This window comes from Ailuropoda melanoleuca, chromosome 12, assembly GCF_002007445.2.
Source record: "Ailuropoda melanoleuca isolate Jingjing chromosome 12, ASM200744v2, whole genome shotgun sequence".
In the NCBI taxonomy this organism is placed as follows: domain Eukaryota; kingdom Metazoa; phylum Chordata; class Mammalia; order Carnivora; family Ursidae; genus Ailuropoda; species Ailuropoda melanoleuca.
The window spans coordinates 8,706,924-8,725,272 of record NC_048229.1 but is presented as its reverse complement, the minus strand read 5'-3'; the positions used below and the strand labels follow the sequence as shown (position 1 = coordinate 8,725,272).

Genomic DNA, 18,349 nt, shown 5'->3' with positions numbered 1-18,349 from the left:
CGGCAGCAGCGGCGGCCTTCTCACGTCGCCCGCCGCCGCGCCGTCCTCAGTCTCGTCGTCCTCGGCCGTGGCTTCCTCCTCCTCCGCGGTGGCGGCGGCGAGCGCAGGAGGCGGGCGGCCCGGCCTGGGCAGGTGGGTGTCGCGCCCCAGCCCCCTCCGCTCCGGGCCTGGACGAGCTCAGGCCTCGCGTCCCTTCCCCCGCGGCCCACACCGTCGTCCCCGCCCCGTGACCGGCCTGGCTTGGTGGGGTGGGCTGGGGGCCCGCAGGGGGGGTGGGGCTCCCGCTCCCCTCTGGAGCCCGGGGGTTTGGGTGGGGGGCGCTGCGGGATCCCTCGGGGAATGTCAGGTTGTGTCCAGCCTTCTGCAACATCCCTCCCCCCTCCCCCAAACGGTCAAGATGGAAGGACTGGGCAGCCTCCCCCTCTCCGTTTAAGTGTTCGGGAGGGATTCATAGGTCTCACTANGATGGAAGGACTGGGCAGCCTCCCCCTCTCCGTTTAAGTGTTCGGGAGGGATTCATAGGTCTCACTAATTGTCAGCCCCTGTTCCTCTTTTAACCCCAACATGGAGGGGATGCTTGGGCAGCGCCCCCCCCCCCCCGTTTAAATATTAACGTGGAATGGTCTTTAGGTTTTGGTTCAATCTCCCGAAACTTGCCAACTCCCCCTTTGGGGAATAACGAGGGAGGGGGAAAGTTAGGGCAGCGTACCCCCCTCCGTTAAAGGGGCAGCCACGGGGCTCATCTGGAATCCTTAGGGTTTGTCTAGTGTGCGTAACGACCCCATTCCCCTGCCTTGGGAAAGGTTGAAGAACCGGATTGGGGTGGGTGGGTAGTGGCCCCCCGCTTTCCTCCCCATTTTAATCTGAGGCGGCGGCGGGGGCTCCAGAACTCCTGGAATCGTCGGGCTCTGTGCAGTGTCTCCCGCAGCGTTCCGCCCTCCCCCACCTGAGGAAGGGGTGGGGAGTGCCCGGCCCCCTCCCGGCCTCCCTCCTTCCCCCGCAAGGCCTCTCCGCCGCGGGTGGTGGCCGATCCGCAATGCTGTTCTGAGGCCGCCGAGGAGAAGGCGCCTTTGAATAGTGGTGGGCGAGGGCCGGACCCAGGCGTGCGTCAGAAGTCCAGGCCAGACTGGGGACATAGGGGGATGGTGGCGGCAGGGAGCGGGCAGCTGCGCATTTTCCCCAACCCCCGCCCCAATTTTTAAAATTTCGAGGTGGTAGGGATTGCAGCAGGGGACATGGTGGGGTTCCTGAAGGCAGAAATGCGGGTGTTTACTTGCGTCGTCTCCTCCTCTTCCCCCATAAGCCTAGGTTTGTGCTAGGGACTGGGGGCCCTGTGTTGTGTCAGCTACCCGGGTCCGACTTTGGAGGGTGTGTTTGTGCGGGAAGGCCTTGTTGGGGGGGTGTGTGTGTGGGGGGGTGATTGTCAGTTCGTATTTCACGAACTAAGAAAATGCTTAGTGTTCAAACGGGGCAGCAAATGTCAATAGACTCCATTCCATTGTGGCCAGTGTCCTTAACTTGGGGAGTGCCGCCAGAGCTCACCAAGGGCACGCAAGTCCATTTCCCCTGTGCCCCGAGCCCATCCGTGTTCAGCACTGCCTTGCCTCCCTTAGGCCTAGGCGGGGTTGGCAGAGTCGATGACGAGGGTCCTCCTGAAATAGACATCCTGGGCTTTGGAAGGTGGGATACGGGGATTTTTTTTTTTTTTTCATACACTGAGTTTTCTTTTTGAAAACAGGTTTTCAGCAGTCCATTTCCAAAGAATTTTCATTTATGGCAGGAGAAGTTACCCGTCAAGACGAATCAGAGCTGATCTTTAAGGAATTCTGCTGCTTTCAAGGGGGGAAGGGTGAACATTGGTTTTTTTTACTTCTACCCTACCTCTCCTCCACAGTTGCCCCTTCTCTGAGCCACCCACAGACGTTAACCTTACCCCATCTAGTTCAGATAAAAGTGCTTATTTTCCCAGCTTTTTCCATTTAGGATTCTGTAACTTCATTTTCCCTTTTTCAGTGGCACCCACAGTGAAAAATGGAAAAATTTTGTACGTAATATTTATAGAAAAGGATCTTCGGTTTTTTTTTTTTTCTTAAGTATCATAGAAATTTGACAGATATATTCAACTTGTTCAAATAATTAGAAATTAAAACTCAGGCTTTTAAGTTGCCTCAGCTCTCCTTAGGCTTAAAAATTATAATAAAGAATTTGTTCCAGAGTGGCTTGAGTGATCAAAAATATTTGGAATGTTTTAGTACCAAACATCTTTTTCTGCTCTTTGAGGCTTTACAAACATTTAAGGTTAATTTAAATCCTTCCTTGCTTTAGGCTCTTTCGTTTGAGACATAAATTCTGGCCCTTGTTCTTTTTGATAAATGTGAAGTTCTGTTTATTGAATTCATATAATGTGTAACTTCTATTCTTATATAGATCTTTAATGTACTTGTAGAGTTCTTTGGATTTTGAACCACTGCTACTGGGTTTCTACTCTAGAAAGAAATTACAATTTCTAGAGTCTCCTCACATATGTTTGTGTGTATCAGCAGTTAAAATAAGTCTCTGAGGGCAAGGGTGAAGAAGGAAAATGAAGCATTGGGTTTGATGTGTTTGGTGATAGTAAAATATTCTTGAAAGTCTAGAAATTCACATGTCTTCTTTAAATAACATTTCATCATGTTTGAGTTTTTTTAAATAGTGGCTTTTCATGGCTTTCAGAAATTTATCCTGCCTTAAATTATCATATATGTTTTAGAAGATGACTGTTTTCTCTTAGAACAACATACCCATAATATTAAAGTCTGTTAATCAAAATCTTTTTTTTTTTTTGCCTCGTACCTTTTCATTTTATGTAGCTTTAATGATTGTGTATGTTATTTTGTGATTTTTTTTTTCCTCTTTAGCATTGTACTTTACATTTTTTTAGGGTTTTTGGTTAACCATTCAACTATTGTTGGGATTTGGATTTCCACATTTTTATGCTTATAGATAGTGGTGCAGTAAACATCTTTATACTAATAGCTTTTGGCTTTAGTCTAATTATTCCCTTAGAGAAAGTTCCCAGGAGTGGTTTTACTGGGTCAAAGGGCTTTAAGATTTTTATGGCTCTTGCTAGCTGTGCCATATTACTCTTCAGAAGACTTGTTTTAGTTTCCATTGCCAAGAAGGTGGCTCTTCTATAGAATGGTTTCTTTGTCAAACACTGTGGGGGATTTTCAAGGGAAAATTACTGACTTACTGTCAAGTGAATGCATTATTAAGTGCTTTTGTTAGCTACCTGATTATTTATACTTGAGTTTGAATTTGGTTTCTCTGAGGATTTAATGAAATAATATAAGGGAAGATGCTTTGAAAACAGTAACTGTTAACGCTAATGAGGATACATGGTTTAACTATTGTGCTCATACTTCTACAAAGTAGAGGAATGAAAGTTCTGAGAAACTTGTTCTGAAGCTTTTGTTGTTGTTAATCTCCCTCATTTATCTAAAAGCATTTTTTTATTAGCCATTAGCCTGTGACCAAGTCATTTTTGTTAACTTTTATATAATTTCATGGCACTGTTGGGAATTATCACTAGCTCTTCCCCTCCCACATTTCCCTTTTCTATTTAAAAAAATAATGGGTTTACCCATTCTGTTACCCATTCCTAATCCTAAATAATACAGCATTAGAATTTCTTTGGATACAAGATTAAATGTGAGTAAAAACTTCTTATTTTAGTCATTTTCAGCTTAGTACTTTTACTGCTTCTTAAGGAATTGCAACTTGGAAATTAGGCTGCGGTTTAGTGTAAGCTTTCATTTAAATATCTGCGAGACATTCATCTCTTTAAATTAAATATCTTCTGGAAGAGCCTGAAGCATCGACACCAGTGAACATATAAATTTATTGAAAATCTGTGTATAGGCAGTTACAAGAGCTTGGGATGTACCAATGAATAAAACGAAGATAGCTGCTCTCCTGGTGTTTCCATTCTAAAATGATTAACCAGACAATAAATGAGACATTAAATTAGCAAACTATATATAATATTAGGTAAAAGCTATGGGATTAGAGGAGAGCAGATTAAGGGTATAATACGGGAATGTGGGGGAAGGGAGTGGGTTGCAATTTTAAATGGATTGGGGAGGCTTCTTTGAGGTGGTAACATTTGAGCAAAGTTTTGATGGTGAGATAGCCCTTTGCTTTTCTCTAGATTAATTAGTCATATGGCCTCATTTGTAATTTATAAGGTTTAAACTCTGTCATCCTTTGTTAATTTATTCTTTTATGTGGGTATTGATAATAACCACATTTGCAGTTGGACCAAAAAAGTTAATTGACATTGAGGTCATCAGAGGTAAGCTGTAGGTGGCTATTAAAAGCTGTACATTTTTTTCTGTTGGACTTATATATTGTAACCTAATTGCCTTAATTTTCATTCTAAGTACCTAGAGAAAATAGGCTTTTTTGAATTGGGCAAAAACCTACGTCAAATCTTTGTCAAAAACGTAATCCTGTAGTTCCTTAAAGATTTTGCATTTTGAAAAGTCAAAACATTAATGATGTCAGTCATGGAATTCCTTTTTTGGTTAAATGTAAGTTTGTATTTTCCATGTCTAATTAGACGGTTAAAATTTTACACAGGGAATGTTAACTCATAGCTATTTAATAGCCATATGTTTCAACTTGAAGGAGAATTTTTTTTTTTTTTTTTTTGGTCCTGTGTAGCTACAGCTGTGTTAGAATTTACTTTCACGTGGCAAAGTGTGTTTTTAATACCTTGAAACAGATTCCGAGTTCTTAGAAGATTTTTTTCCTGGAATTGTAATTTTCTATTTTGGATTGATAGTGATAGTGTTTTGATATATAAAGAGTTGAGCCTTAACAACACCCTGTTTTTGTAGCTATTTCAAATGATTGTGAAACTTCAGCTGCAATATAGTTCATTAACAGGCCTACCTGCTACTGTATCAAGTGAAAGTACTTGTTTTTGTTTTTGAAGCACATCTGGGTCATTTATGACTATTACCATACCGGGATTTTAAGAGGTTAATACAGTGGTCTTTTTCATATTTTAGCAAGAGTGTTACTAAATTAAAAGGGTGCTCTTTCCTCTTGAGGTCTTTTTGCCTGCTTAGATGTTAGACTTCAAGAATAGGGATGTTTTTATCAGAAAATTTACTCATCAGTGAACGTGAAGCTGGTATCATCTTTGAAAGGTTGTAGCATCTAATCCGGAATCTGTAACGTAGGCACTTTTGAACGTGTAACCTTTACTAGCATTACTTATGATACGTTGAGCTGTATCTTAATGTGTTTTTTGATATCCTTAAAGTATGTTTTTCTACTCAAAAAGAATTTCTTCTGCTTTTGAAGATAAATGTTCTACATAGAATAGTAGTAGTCTCCCTTGAGGTGCTTGCCAAACAAAGCAGATTTGCAATTTTGTAGGCAGTGGTGTCATAAACCACTTTCCTGTTATTTAAAACACCAATTAATTCAAGAGATTTTTTTGTCTCTTTTATATATAATATATATAAGTTTTCAGGCTTTGTGACACGACGATATGTATAGAACGTGGTTGTGGATCTTCAGCGGATCTTCAGCTGCTTGTGGTACAGTGGAGGTAAAAGATGTACTTGAACCAGTGTCCAGAACAGATTTCTTCTTCTTCTTCTTCTTCTTCTTTTTTTTTTTTTGACCTTTGTTATTTTTTTGAGTATAGTTGACACATAATATTACATCAGTTTGAGGTGTACAACTTAGTGATTGGACAAGTTTATGCATTATGCTATGTTTACCACAGTATAGCTATCATCTGTCCCAATACATCACTATTAAAATATCATTGATTATATTCCGTCTGCTCTACTTTTTATTCTCGTGAGTGACTTTATCTCCCTCTCCCCTTAACCCAGTTTGCTCCCCCACCCATCAGTTTGTTCTCTTTATTTATAGTTCTGATTCTGCTTTTTGTTTATTCTTTTTTTTTTTTTTTAAGATTTCGTGCAAGAGTAGAATCATGGTATTTGTCTTTCTCGGTCTGACTGACTTTCACTTAGCATAATACCCTGTAAGTCCATCCATGTTGACTCAACAGAACAGATTTATTCTTCAAATTAATAGAGGGGGTTCCTGGGTGGCTCAGTTGGTTAAATGTGTGCCTTCGTCTCAGGTCACGATTCCAGGGTCCTGGGATGGACCCCTGAGTAGGGCTCCTGCTCGGCAGGGAGTCTGCTTCTTGCTCTGCTCCTCCCCCTCGCTTGAGCGCACGCTCTCTCTTGTGCTCGCTCGCTCTTGTACGCACGCAAAAATGAATAAATCTTTTTTAAAAATAAAATTTAATAGAGAAACTGTCTTTGTATAGGTACTGTGAAAGTTCTGTCTGTCTCATAATTTGAAAAACAGTAAGTTTTAAATACTCATTTAGAAAAGAGCACAGAAAACCAAAAAACAAAGCCAAAACTCCTTTAAAATCATCCACAGTCTTTCCTTTGATAGAACTACTGTTGAAAGTTTGGAGCTTGTCTTTTCAGACTCTTTGTGAACATATATAGAATAAACAAAAAGGAATCATATGGTACATACTCTTTCAGCTTCAAGAGTATATATTGTCTTTTAAAATATTTTCCTCCTTAAACTGTAGACTTTCAGAGCAGGAAGAAATAACAAAATCTTATCTTAAAATAGAAGGGAAAATACCCTAAGCTTTGAGAAGTTAGGGGACTTGCCCAAAGCAACTTATTTGTAGAATTTTATAATATTTCTCTCTTTATTTTTATTTTATTTTAAGATTTTATTTTATTTATTTGACAGCCAGCGAGAGAGGGAACACAAGCAGGGGGAGTGGGAGAGGAAGAAGCAGGCTCCCAGTAGAGCAGGGAGCCTGACGCGGGACTCGATCCCAGGACTCCAGGATCATACCCCAAGCCTAAGGCAGATGCTTAACGACTGAGCCACACAGGTGCCCCAATATTTCTCTCTTTAAATAAATGCAGACATAGACATAAAAAAGGTTATGCTGTATATTTTAAAGAATATAACAACCACAGTCCTTGACCTTCAGGGTATCTTTTTGTAACCTTGAGTTTGACTCAGTAAAATAGGTCTAGTTCTTTATCTTTTTGAAGATACAAGTAATTTTGTACATATGTGGCATGAAATATACTTAAATGTTAAGTCCTCGGTTTTATTATTTTTAATAGTTTAGTATTGTTATGAATTTGGAGTTTCTTATGAAAATTTGCCACAACTATTAACTTTAGATTTTATTTGCTGAAAATTATTTGCAGTTGTTGTCATGTGAAAATCAGAAATTACTTTTAATTTAAAAATATTCTAATGTAGATTGCTTATATTATGAGCCTTGAAGTGGCCATAAAATAGCAATTTCATGCCGTGATTAATAGCTAACTGCATTTTGGGAACTGGATAAAATGGCATTTTATAATGGCTTCTTTGTAAATCCCGTCAGTTTGTGATATGAAACTTTTTGCGATGTACTTATAAATGCGATGTACTTATAAATGTCTGCGATGTACTTATAAATGAATGTGGCTGATTTTTATTAAGCGTATAAGAACTTCAGAATGTTGTACTTGAAAGTATCACTTCGAGAGGCTTTATCTAACAGTTATTTGGTCAGATATTTTTGATTGCCACTTTATGTTCTTACTGTGTTTTATGAATCATTAAACATCTTAGTAATCTTGTGAATAGTCAAAATCTCGATTATAGTTTTAGTTTAAAAAGAAGGAAAAGGCTTGTTTTGAACCAAATTGTGCATTTTTCCTTTGGGGCTCAAAAATCATTTTTGTGGACATTGTGTAGTTACCTATTTTCATTCCTGAAACACACTTGAAAATTAGGTAGAGACAAGACCTATGGTTTTACGTTGAAGTTTGTGTAGATTACAGAGAGGGGAAGCTCTTCAGGGCCTCTTTCAGAGTTTATTGCTTTTACTTTACACATGATTTTACATAATGCATTTTTGATTCACAGATTGCCAGCAGTAGGAAAGTAAAACTTTTATTTACTTAATTGTTAAAGAGTTTATTTGAGAGAAAGAGAGCATGAGAGAGAGGGAGGGAGAGGGACAAGCAGACTCTGAGTGCACCCTGAGATCGTGACCTGAGCTGAAATCAAGAGTCAGACCGCTTAACAGACTGAGCCACCCAGGTGCCCCAGAAAGGTAAAACTTTTAGAGACAAACATATTGACAGCAATGAGAAATACTAATAGCATGACAAAAAGTTAAGAGATTGGAGAATTATTAAAAAACAGACTCAAGAACTCAAAGTATACCATTTGACTCTAAGGTTATAGCTGTGTGCCTTGGTAGACATGAGGCATTACCATTTTATAGCACAATATAGTTAGTTGATGTGCTCATGATAGTTACTCAACACAAAGGTAAATTGTTTTTCATATTTTTCAAAGAAGTATTTTTCAAACTGTAGGTCATGACCCCTTCATAAATTGTAAAAATCATTTTAGTGGGTCATGACAAGTATTTTTAGAAAAATGAAAAAGAATAGAAGATACTAGAATGCATTGCATTGAGGTAAGAATTGTTTTAAAGATCTGTTTGAGTTAACATATATATACTGTGTTGTGATGTAAACTGTAATATTTTGTTGATGTAGTGAAGTCACTAATTTAGAGGCGCTGAGATGCTGTAAAAGGATTGAGGAAGGGTTTTACAGTTAAGTCTCTGATAGGGTTGCCAGATTTAGCAAATAAAAATACAGGATGCCCAGCTGAACTTGAATTTCTGATCAACAGTGACTAATATTAAAGTATAAATATGTCCCAAATTGCATGGAACAAAATTATTCATGTATTTGAAATTCAGATTTAATGGGGCATCCTTTATTTTATCTGGTAACCCCAGTATAGGCTAGAATCAGGGTTCACGCTTCGTAACTAAAATTTAAGCTCCATGAAGGCAGAAACTTGATTTTGTTCACTGCTGTGTCCCAATCTGTTGAAGCAGTTGTTGACACCTGGGAAGAGGTAAGCTGTTTGAATAATTGTGGCAGGTCACTTACTCTTGGGCTCAGTTTCTTTGTTAAAAGGAGAAGGGGCGCCTGGGTGCCTCAGTCAGTTGAGTGTTCAACTCTTGGTTTCAGCTCAGGTCATGATCTCAGGGTTCTGGGATTGAGTTGTTGTTGTCGTCTACATAGGGTGCCTAGGTGGCTCAGTCAGTTAAGCATCTACCTTTAGCTCAGGTCATGATCCCAGGGTCCTGGGATTGAGTCCTGCATAAGGCTGTGTGCTCAGTGGGGAGCCTGCTTGAGATTCTCTTTCCGTCTGCCCCTCCCCAGCTCAGGTTCACGTGTGCCCATGCACATGTTCTCTCTCATTTTCTCAAAAAATTAAATCTAAAGAAATTTTTAAAAAAGATTTTATTTATTTATTTGACAGAAAGAGAAAGAAAACAAGTGGGGGGAGCAGCACCCAGAGGGAGAAGCGGGCTCCCTGCTAAGTAGCCTGATGGAGGGCCTGGGATCATGACCTGTGGTGGAGGCAGCCACTTAACCGACTGAGCCATCCAGGTGCCCCAGTTAAATCTTATTTAAAAAGGAGAATCTTATTTACCATCCTTAAAAAGTGAGATACTGAATTTTTTATTACATTCCATTCTTGGTACATAGTAAGCACTCAGTATTTTAGAGTCATACAGATTTGGAGTTGGAAAGTGGCTCTGGTGGATTTTTAGTTCTCATTTTTCTTTACAGGTGAGGAAACCAAGGCCACAGCTAATTTGCCAGAGTTCTCTCATCATTGGCTTTAGAATCTTGTTCCCTTTTCTTTCTAGGATAACATCTTTAGAAATTTATTTAAAGTCCAGTTAGTTAATCTACAGTGTAATATTAGTTTCAGGTGTACCATATAGTGATACAAATAACATTTTTAAAAAAATTTTATTAGAGCACGTGTGCATGGAGTGGGGGAGCAGAGGAAGAGGGAGAAACGGGCTTCCTAAGCTGTGGAGCCCTGGGATCACAGCCCAAACTGAAGACAGACACTTAACCTACTGGGCCACCCAGGCGTCCCTAATATAACATATTTCTTGAGACTTGTTTTCAAAATCTGGTGTTTTTTCAGTAGTCTAAGATTCACCTATCCAGAGAAAAAAATCACTTCTGAAGAGTTCCCAGATAGCAAAGGCTCTACTCTACTTTTGCTCTTTTTTGTTCTGTCACATGTTTGAAGTGAAAGGGTGTCTTCAGTCCTCTTTTTTTTTTTTTTTTTTTAAGATTTATTTATTTGAGAGAGAGAGAGAGAGCACATGAAGGGGAAGGAGCAGAGGGAGAGAGAGAATCTCAAGCATACTCTGTGCAGAGCCTGACCTGACTTGGGGCTTGATCCCAAGACCCCAAAAACATGACCTGAGCTGAAACCAAGAGTCGGACGCTTAACCGACTGAGCCACCCAGGTGCCCTCTTTAGTTTTTAAAGTTCCTCTTCTGTTTCTGCCAGAGATTCTTTTCCTTCTGTGACTATCCATTTCTGATACTCATCCTACATGGCAAGTAAGTTTTACCTTATGTGCCAATTCTGATTGATTGAAGTGTTACGTAGAGGATTCTTCTTTATTTTAACGATTTATTTATTTGAGAGAACGAGTGGGAGAGGGGTGGAGGGAGAAGCAGACTCCCGGCTGAGCAGGGAGCCCGATGGGGGACTCGATCCCAGGACCCTGGGATCATGACCTGAGCTGAAGGCAGACGCTTAACTGACTGAGCCACCCAGGCGCCCTATGTAGAGGATTCTGAGATTTCATTTGGCCTCAGGGAAGAAATGTGGATAGAGGAGGTGAGGTGAGTCTTTGTACCACGGGTACCAGAGGTTATCTGCTGACTGGGGCCTAGCAAGCTTCCCAGTTGGTCTCTCCATGTCCAGATACTTCTTCCATACTCCATAGCCATAAGAATCTCCCCCAAACATCTTTCATTTGCCCCCTTTCTACTGAGAAACTTTTAGTGGCTCTCATTATTAGCTGAATCAAATCCAGACTATTTGGCCTGATAGCCAGGTCCTTCTGCAGACTGTGCACACTGTATTTATTCTCCAGCATAAATCAAATTATGCCAATGTAGTCCTCTCATCCTCTTAAACATAGGTCTTTAATGGCTTAGCCCTGATCTTCTCTTGTAGTATCTCACCATATTTACCTTGGGAAAATGTGGTTTCTCCTGTGTTGCTGTAGCTTTTGGCAGGTATCCTTCCTGTGGTATTGAGTACGTAGTGCCTTGTGTTTAAGTGCGGCAGCTTCTCCTCTTATAAATTTTCTCTTTAGAATGATCTCAGATAGGAGCATAGCTACTCCCCAGAACAAAAGTGGGTTAACTCTACCAACAGATGGGTGGGTGGGTTTTGTTTGTTTGTTTGTTTTTTGGTTGTTTATGTTCATTTCATAGTCAGCCATCCCTGTTGTTTTTAAATTCTGTGTGTTTAAGTTCAGTTTATTGTTCTTAAAGCTGTCATTTTCAACAAGTGCAGCAGCAGTATTGACAGTGCCAATCAGAAGAAAACCTTTATTTATGGTAGAAATAAGAGATTGGGGCTCTTGGCTGGCTCAGTCAACAGAGCATGTGACTCTTGATGTCAGGGTCGTGAGTTTAAGCCCCACATTGGGTGTAGAGATTACTTAAATAAATAAACTTAAGGAAATGAGAGATTTATTGATTTATTTTTTGAAGATTTTATTTATTTGACAGAGAACAAGAGAGGGAACACGAGCAGGGGGAGTGGGAGAGGGAGAAGCAGGCTTCCCGCTGAGCAGGGAGCCCTATGCGGGACTCGATCCCAGGACCGTGGGATCATGACCTGAGCTGAAGGCAGACACTTAACAACTGAGCCACCCAGGAGCCCCGAAATGAGATTTAAAAAAGAGTAGTTGGAAAATGATGGCTGGGGACAGGATGAATTATTCTGAAGGACAGAGAACCAAAAATACTTGTTTAGTCAGTGATAATCAGCTAAAGATAAAGATAATGAATGAAATGGAAAAACTTGGAAGTTTGCAGCTAACTGTGCTGATGTGGGAGAAGGCTAAAGTGGTTAAAGTGCTGCTGCTGAAACTTGTGTCAGGACTTGCAGATAGTGCTTCAGGTTCACAGTCAGTGAGTACAGGGTCTCAGGTGGCTCCCATGACACTAGAGGTTTCTTAGAAAAGGTTGTCTTTTGGGAAAGGATGCCCCGTAGAATGTTGATATATTGGGTCTGTAAGCTTCAGAACCTCCTCATGGAGGTTATACATGGATGGATGATACACCAGAGACTTTTTAAAAAATGTATTGCTCAGTGTACTGTGATTTAGCTGAGATTGCTAGACCGTTTTTCTTTATTGTGGTAGATTGCATTTTAATTAGATATTTTAGAATATGGTTTACATGAAGTTCACCCATTTTAGTGTATAGCTCTTGAGTTTTCACACAGAGCCTTGAAGCCATCACCACAATTATAGTGTCACTCGAAAGTTTCCTTTGTGCCTCTTATCAGTCGGTTGGCTTCCTCTAACCCTGGCAGTTACTAATCTTTTTCCTATCGTCATAATTTCGTCTTTTCTGGAATGTCATATAAATGGACTCATACAGTATACAACCTTTTGTGATTGGCTTCTCTCATGTAGAATAATGTTGAGATTCATTTGTGTTACTGCATGTAATGGTAGTTTTTTTCCCCACGGTTTGCTCATCAAGTGTTGGACAGTTGTTTGCAGTTTTGGCTATTATGAATAAAGCTGCTATGAATATTTGTGTACAGGTTTTGTGTGGTCATGACGATTTCATTTCTCTTGGCTAAGTACGTAGAAATACGATTGCTGAGTTGTATGACAAGTGTTTATTTAGTTTTAAAAGTAATTGCCAAACTGTTTGTTAAAGTCCTGTCCTGTTTTGTATTCCCCTCAGCAGTGTATGAGATTTTTTAATTGCTCTAATTCCTTGGCAACACTTGGTATGTTAATCTTTAATTTCAGCCAGTCTAGTGGTATTTCATTGTGGTTTGGATTCACATTTCCTTAATGCCTAATAATACTGAACTTCTTTTCACATGCTTGTTTGCCATTCATATATCATCTTTGGTGAAAAGGAACTATTTGGGCTTTAACTTGTTTGGAAGTAAAAGAGCTTCTGCATTTGTATTGCCTTCTAGGTTTAGAGCATCTTGAGGACAGGGACAAGTGCCTTGTACAACTTAGCATACTTAATAAATGGTAAATTCCTTATTGATTGTATGAGCCTGGGTTTCATTGTTAAGCAGATGAGTTTACTCTGTCAAGGAAAAGCTGTTGTTTCAAAAAGGAACATGGCATTTATTTTATAGTCATACCTTAGTTAAACTGTTCTTTTGAATATCTCATTTGCCAGGCCCTGGGGATACCGTAGTAATCAAGCCAGATGAGGTCTTTTCTTCCTGGAGCTTACCTCCTAGTGAGGGAGACAAGGCAGAAAGTTCAGACCTCCTGCTCATGATATGTTTGAGTTGCTAATGCTTGCCTCTTATAAAATATTGGAAGGAAGTCTTAGATAAGGGGAAGAAAACATGCTGTTTTCATCAGAAGATAGGCCCTCTTATGAGTAGTCTAGTATTTTTTTTTTTTAGTAGTCTGATATTTTTAAATTTAAATTTTCTTTTTTTAAAGATTTCATTTATTTGAGAGAGAGTGAGAGCACCAGTTGGGTGAGTGGCAGAGGCAGAAGGATAGGGAGAGAGAAGCAGACTGCCCCAGAGCGGGGAGCCTGATGAGGGGCTTGATCCCAGGACCCTGGGATCATGACCTGAGCCGAAGGCAGATGCTTAATGGACTAAGCCACCCAGGCGCCCCTAGTATTTTTTATTTTTTTTTAAAGATTTTATTTATTTATTCGACAGAGATAGAGACAGCCAGAGAGAGAGGGAACACAAGCAGGGGTAGTGGGAGAGGAAGAAGCAGGCTCATAGCTGAAGAGCCTGATGTGGGGCTCGATCCCATAACGCCGGGATCACGCCCTGAGCCGAAGGCAGACGCTTAACCTCTGTGCCACCCAGGCGCCCCCCTAGTATTTTTTAAAATTAAGTAAGCTTTGTGTCCAATGTGGGGCTTGAACTCATAACCCTGAGATCAAGAGGGTCTGAGCCAGCCAGGGGCCCTGAGTAGTCTAGTATGTTGCTAATGGTTTACTCCTTCTGATGCTTTAGAGGCAGCCATTGGCTAGTCACAGAAATCAGTAGGTTTGAGAATCCTTGTGGTCTAAGCTTGTGAAAGCTGAGTAGGATTATAATTGAAAGGGAGGGGGAAAAGTTACTGAGTGGAACCCACCTTGAGCTTCCTTTTCTGCTTGGGCATATACATTTAATATAAATGTATACATATATATATATATTTTTTTTTTTTCTTATTTGGTTATCACGCAATGCTATTAGATAATCTGTTGCCCTGTCCCATTTTTACCTGTGAGGAGGCTAAGGCCCAGAGAAGCTAAATAGCTGTTTAAATTTACTCAGCTAGAAAGTGGCAAAAATGGGAGGACTTAATATTGTTGTATTAGGATCTCTGAAAAAGTATGCAAATGAGAACAGAAGAAAACTGGTGATGGATTTTTTTTTTTTTTAAGATTTTATTTATTTATTTGACAGAGAGAGACAGCCATCAAGAGAGGGAACACAAGCAGGGGGAGTGGAAGAGGGAGAAGCAGGCTCCCAGCAGAGGAGTCTGATGTGGGGCTCGATCCCAGAACGCCAGGATCACGCCCTGAGCTGAAGGCAGACGCTTAATGACTGAGCCACCCAGGCGCCCCGATGGAATTTTTTTTTTTTTTTAAGATTTTATTTATTTGACAGAGAGCGAGCACAAGCAGGGGGAGCAGCAGGCGAGGCAGAGGGAGAAGCAGGCTCCCGCTGAGCAGGGAGCCCCATGTGGGGCTCCATCCTAGGACCCTGGGATCATGGCCTGAAGTGGAGGGAGATGCTTAACCGACTGAGCCACCCAGGAGCCCCTGGTGATGGATTTAAGGAAAATTACAATTAGTTTCTTATTTCAATTGACCAGGAATTTGAGTCACTAGCTTCACTGGGTGAAGGAATGTACGTCGGAGGCTCCTTAGGATGAACAGGTGGAGGAGAAAATGAGGAATTTGCATTTGTGACAGATACAGAATTTAGTTATTTATAGTCTGTAAATGTTATAGGAAGTCTGCATATTTTTAACCCAATCTAAAAGGTTAGTGAATAAGAACCCCTATTGATAAACCGTTTTTGCTATATGAAACGTGTTAGGAAAAAACTAGCATTTCTGAGTCAAGTGGTAGTAGTAACCATTTTTTCTGAAAATAGTTTAGGTGTCTGTGATGTAGGAAAACAGTTTATGGAGACCTTTCTGTGTATGTAATGATAGTTAGCATTTATCGTGTGCGTATTAGGTTTCAGGAACTGTGCCAAGTGCATTACTTATATATCCTTTAATCCTTACAACAGCCCAGCCTGTCAGGTTGGTAGTGCCATGTCCATTTTACAGATGAGGAAGTGGTGGTTCAGGGAAATTAAGGAACTTGCCCAAGGTCAAAGAGCTAGGAAGTGATGAAGCTGAGATTCTAACCCTGTGAGACTTCAGAGCTTTCACTTTTAATAACTGTGCTCCACTGCTTCTAGTATAGCTCTGTGACAAAACCGATAAAAATCAATGAAAACAATTCAGTCATTATTGTAGCCATAAAATGGCTTCAATTATCCATGCCTTAGTCGTGGCAGTTCTATTTATTTATAAATGAGTCTGCATCTAAAAGTTCATGATTTTCATTTTAAAACTTGGAAACAGTGTTATAAATGGTGGTTAGTTTTCGGCACCTGCCTATTTTACCAGATGTCAGTTGTAACCCTTAATTTATTTGAACTAAGTATTATATATGTCATGGGTTGAGAGGCATTTGTGGTTTGAATTAAGAACCCAAACACCACTTAGGATGTTTCTGTAGGAAAATTAGTGCAGAACCCACTTCTCCACTCTCCCTGTCTTAGTCATGTTAGAGGCTGCATAGCCCTGGGGCTAGGACACACTGAATAAGACTTAGCACACATTAGTCTAGCAGAGAGAAAGGATTAATAGTTAAGGAAATGATTGCTGCCTCGTGTGACTTTAGGGAAATGAGTGCTGCAGTTATGTGTATGGGCCAGTCATTTTAGGCAGTCATACATTTTATTCTTAATTACTGCAACACATTAATTTTGTCCAACAGGTTAACCTAGACTACGTTTTGCTATTAGACTGACGCTCTACTTTTGTTCGGAAATCACCCTGTTCCCAAGCCCAAGGTTCTCTTCACCTTTAAGACTTTCCATGATCTAAACTAGGGGTTGGCAAACTTTTTCAGTAAAGAGGCAGATGATTTAGGCTTTGCATGCCACATACAGTCTTTTTTGCATATATATGTATGTATATATGCATATACACGTGTGTGTGTGTGTGTGTATATATATATATTTTTAACCCTGAGACATATAAAAACAGGACATTTGTTGACCTTTTATAAAATCCCATTTTATCTCTTTGGTCCTGTTTTCCATCAACTCTTCAAAACATGACCCATTTAAATCAGTATGGTCTCCTTTCTTATCAACTCTGCAGGTACGCAGCTCAGCCTTCATTCCTTGCCTGCTCTTCCATCATTTTTCTGCTTTTCCACATCCTTATCCTTAGATCCTTTAGATCTAGCCTAAGTCTTCCATTGAAACAAATTCTCATTTATTTTTCTTTTTATTAACTCCGGTAGAACTTAGCTTGTCCCATATGTTAGTTTTTTTTTTTTTTTAAGATTTTATTTATTTATTTGACAGAGAGAGAGACAGCCAGTGAGAGAGAGAACACAAGCAGGGTGAGTGAGAGAGGAAGAAGCAGGCTCATAGCGGAGGAGCCTGATGTGGGACTCCATCCCAGGACCCCGGGATCATGCCCTGGGCCAAAGGCAGACGCTGAACCGCTGTGCCACCCAGACGCCCCCCCATATGTTAGTTTTCTTAATTGAGAACATTTTCCATGTTTTTCTATAGTAGCTTGCTATGAAATATAAGAATAAAGATTGACATTTTCCCTCAAACTATTTTATGGAGAATGCCTAAAATTACTTTTTCTTTTCACAGATTAGTGTTCCTTCTATTTGGCATCCTATTCCCTTCCCACAAATCTGAATTTTAAAATTGGAAGCTTGTGTTTCAGATCATCATGACTCATCCTCTTTATTTTACACAGGAGCAGGCACTTTAAGTGACTTGTCCAAAGTCATACAACAATTCATTTAGCACCCCAGCTCCTTTTTTATTTTGTGACGTAAGGCTGGCTATTTCATTTGTGCTTGAGTTTCTTCCTTTGTGAAATGGGGATGACGAATATTAAATGAGTTGTGTGTGTAAAGTGCTTAAATCAATGCCTGGCATGTAGTAAGTGCTCAGTAACTTTTAGCTGTTATTAGCATTTTTGGAAATTGGTAGAACTACATGAGCGAGTTGAGGCTGAAAAGTGCTTGTTGGCAGGTCTCGGGTAGTGCTAGATGAGTGTACGCAGTACAGCATTTTGTTGAGCTTGTATGTATACTGTTCATTAATTCGGTACAAGTTTGAATCTGTGAGACTGGGACAGTTGAAAAGTGAAAGATTCTTGAATCACTATATTGTACACCTGAAACTAACCGTATGTTAACTAACTGGAATCAAAATAAAAGATGAATGAAACATCTCTGCTTCCAGGTTACTCAGTGTAGTAGGGAAGGCAGGCATGCAGCTAGTGTAAACTGATAGCACTGAGGAGGGAGTGAATGACTGCTGTGGGTGGGCGGTGAGGAAAAAAAACTTTGAAAAAAAAGCAGGAGGGTTGTAATGGATCTTGAGGAATGATGAGCAGTTTTCAGTGAGGCCATGGAAGACAAGAGGAAGTTCCAGGCAAGGAAGTTTGTGCTAAAGCAGAAGATGCTATCAACATGGTATGTGTAGAAAGATGTGGTTCACAGTGTGGCAGAAGAAATGGAGAGGAGGCACTTAATGAAAGCAGGGAGACAGATTTGAAAGCTCTTAGAGAAGGAATGAAGTGAGTTTGAAATAAATACTAAGAATTTTTTTTTAAAAGATTTTATTTATTTATTCGACAGAGATAGAGACAGCCAGCGAGAGAGGGAACACAAGCAGGGGGAGTGGGAGAGGAAGAAGCAGGCTCATAGTGCAGGAGCCTGATGTGGGGCTTGATCCCATAACGCCAGGATCACGCCCTGAGCCAAAGGCAGACGCTCAACCGCTGTGCCCGGAGAATTTTTTAAATAGAAAATTTCAGTATATAAAAATAGAACAGTTTAAATGAGCCCTATGTAGCTGTCACTGTGCTTTAGCAGTAGTGGCTCAGC

General features: G+C 40.3%; 1 protein-coding gene across 7 annotated transcripts in view; it reads left to right on the top strand.

Annotated features, from left to right (window-relative positions):
* Nucleotides 1-6: 6 nt before the first annotated feature.
* The window catches only part of ATXN2 (ataxin 2), a 107,576-nt gene continuing 89,233 nt past the window's right edge, over nt 7-18,349 (top strand). For 5 of the 7 annotated variants that reach the window (XM_034672404.1, XM_034672402.1, XM_034672407.1 and 2 more), the window contains exon 1: nt 34-132. The gene's annotated coding sequence lies outside the window, so the exon portion shown is untranslated. Of the gene's footprint in view, nt 133-18,349 lie in introns of all 7 variants that reach the window. The other 2 variants (XM_034672406.1, XM_034672405.1) reach the window with 1 other exon arrangement.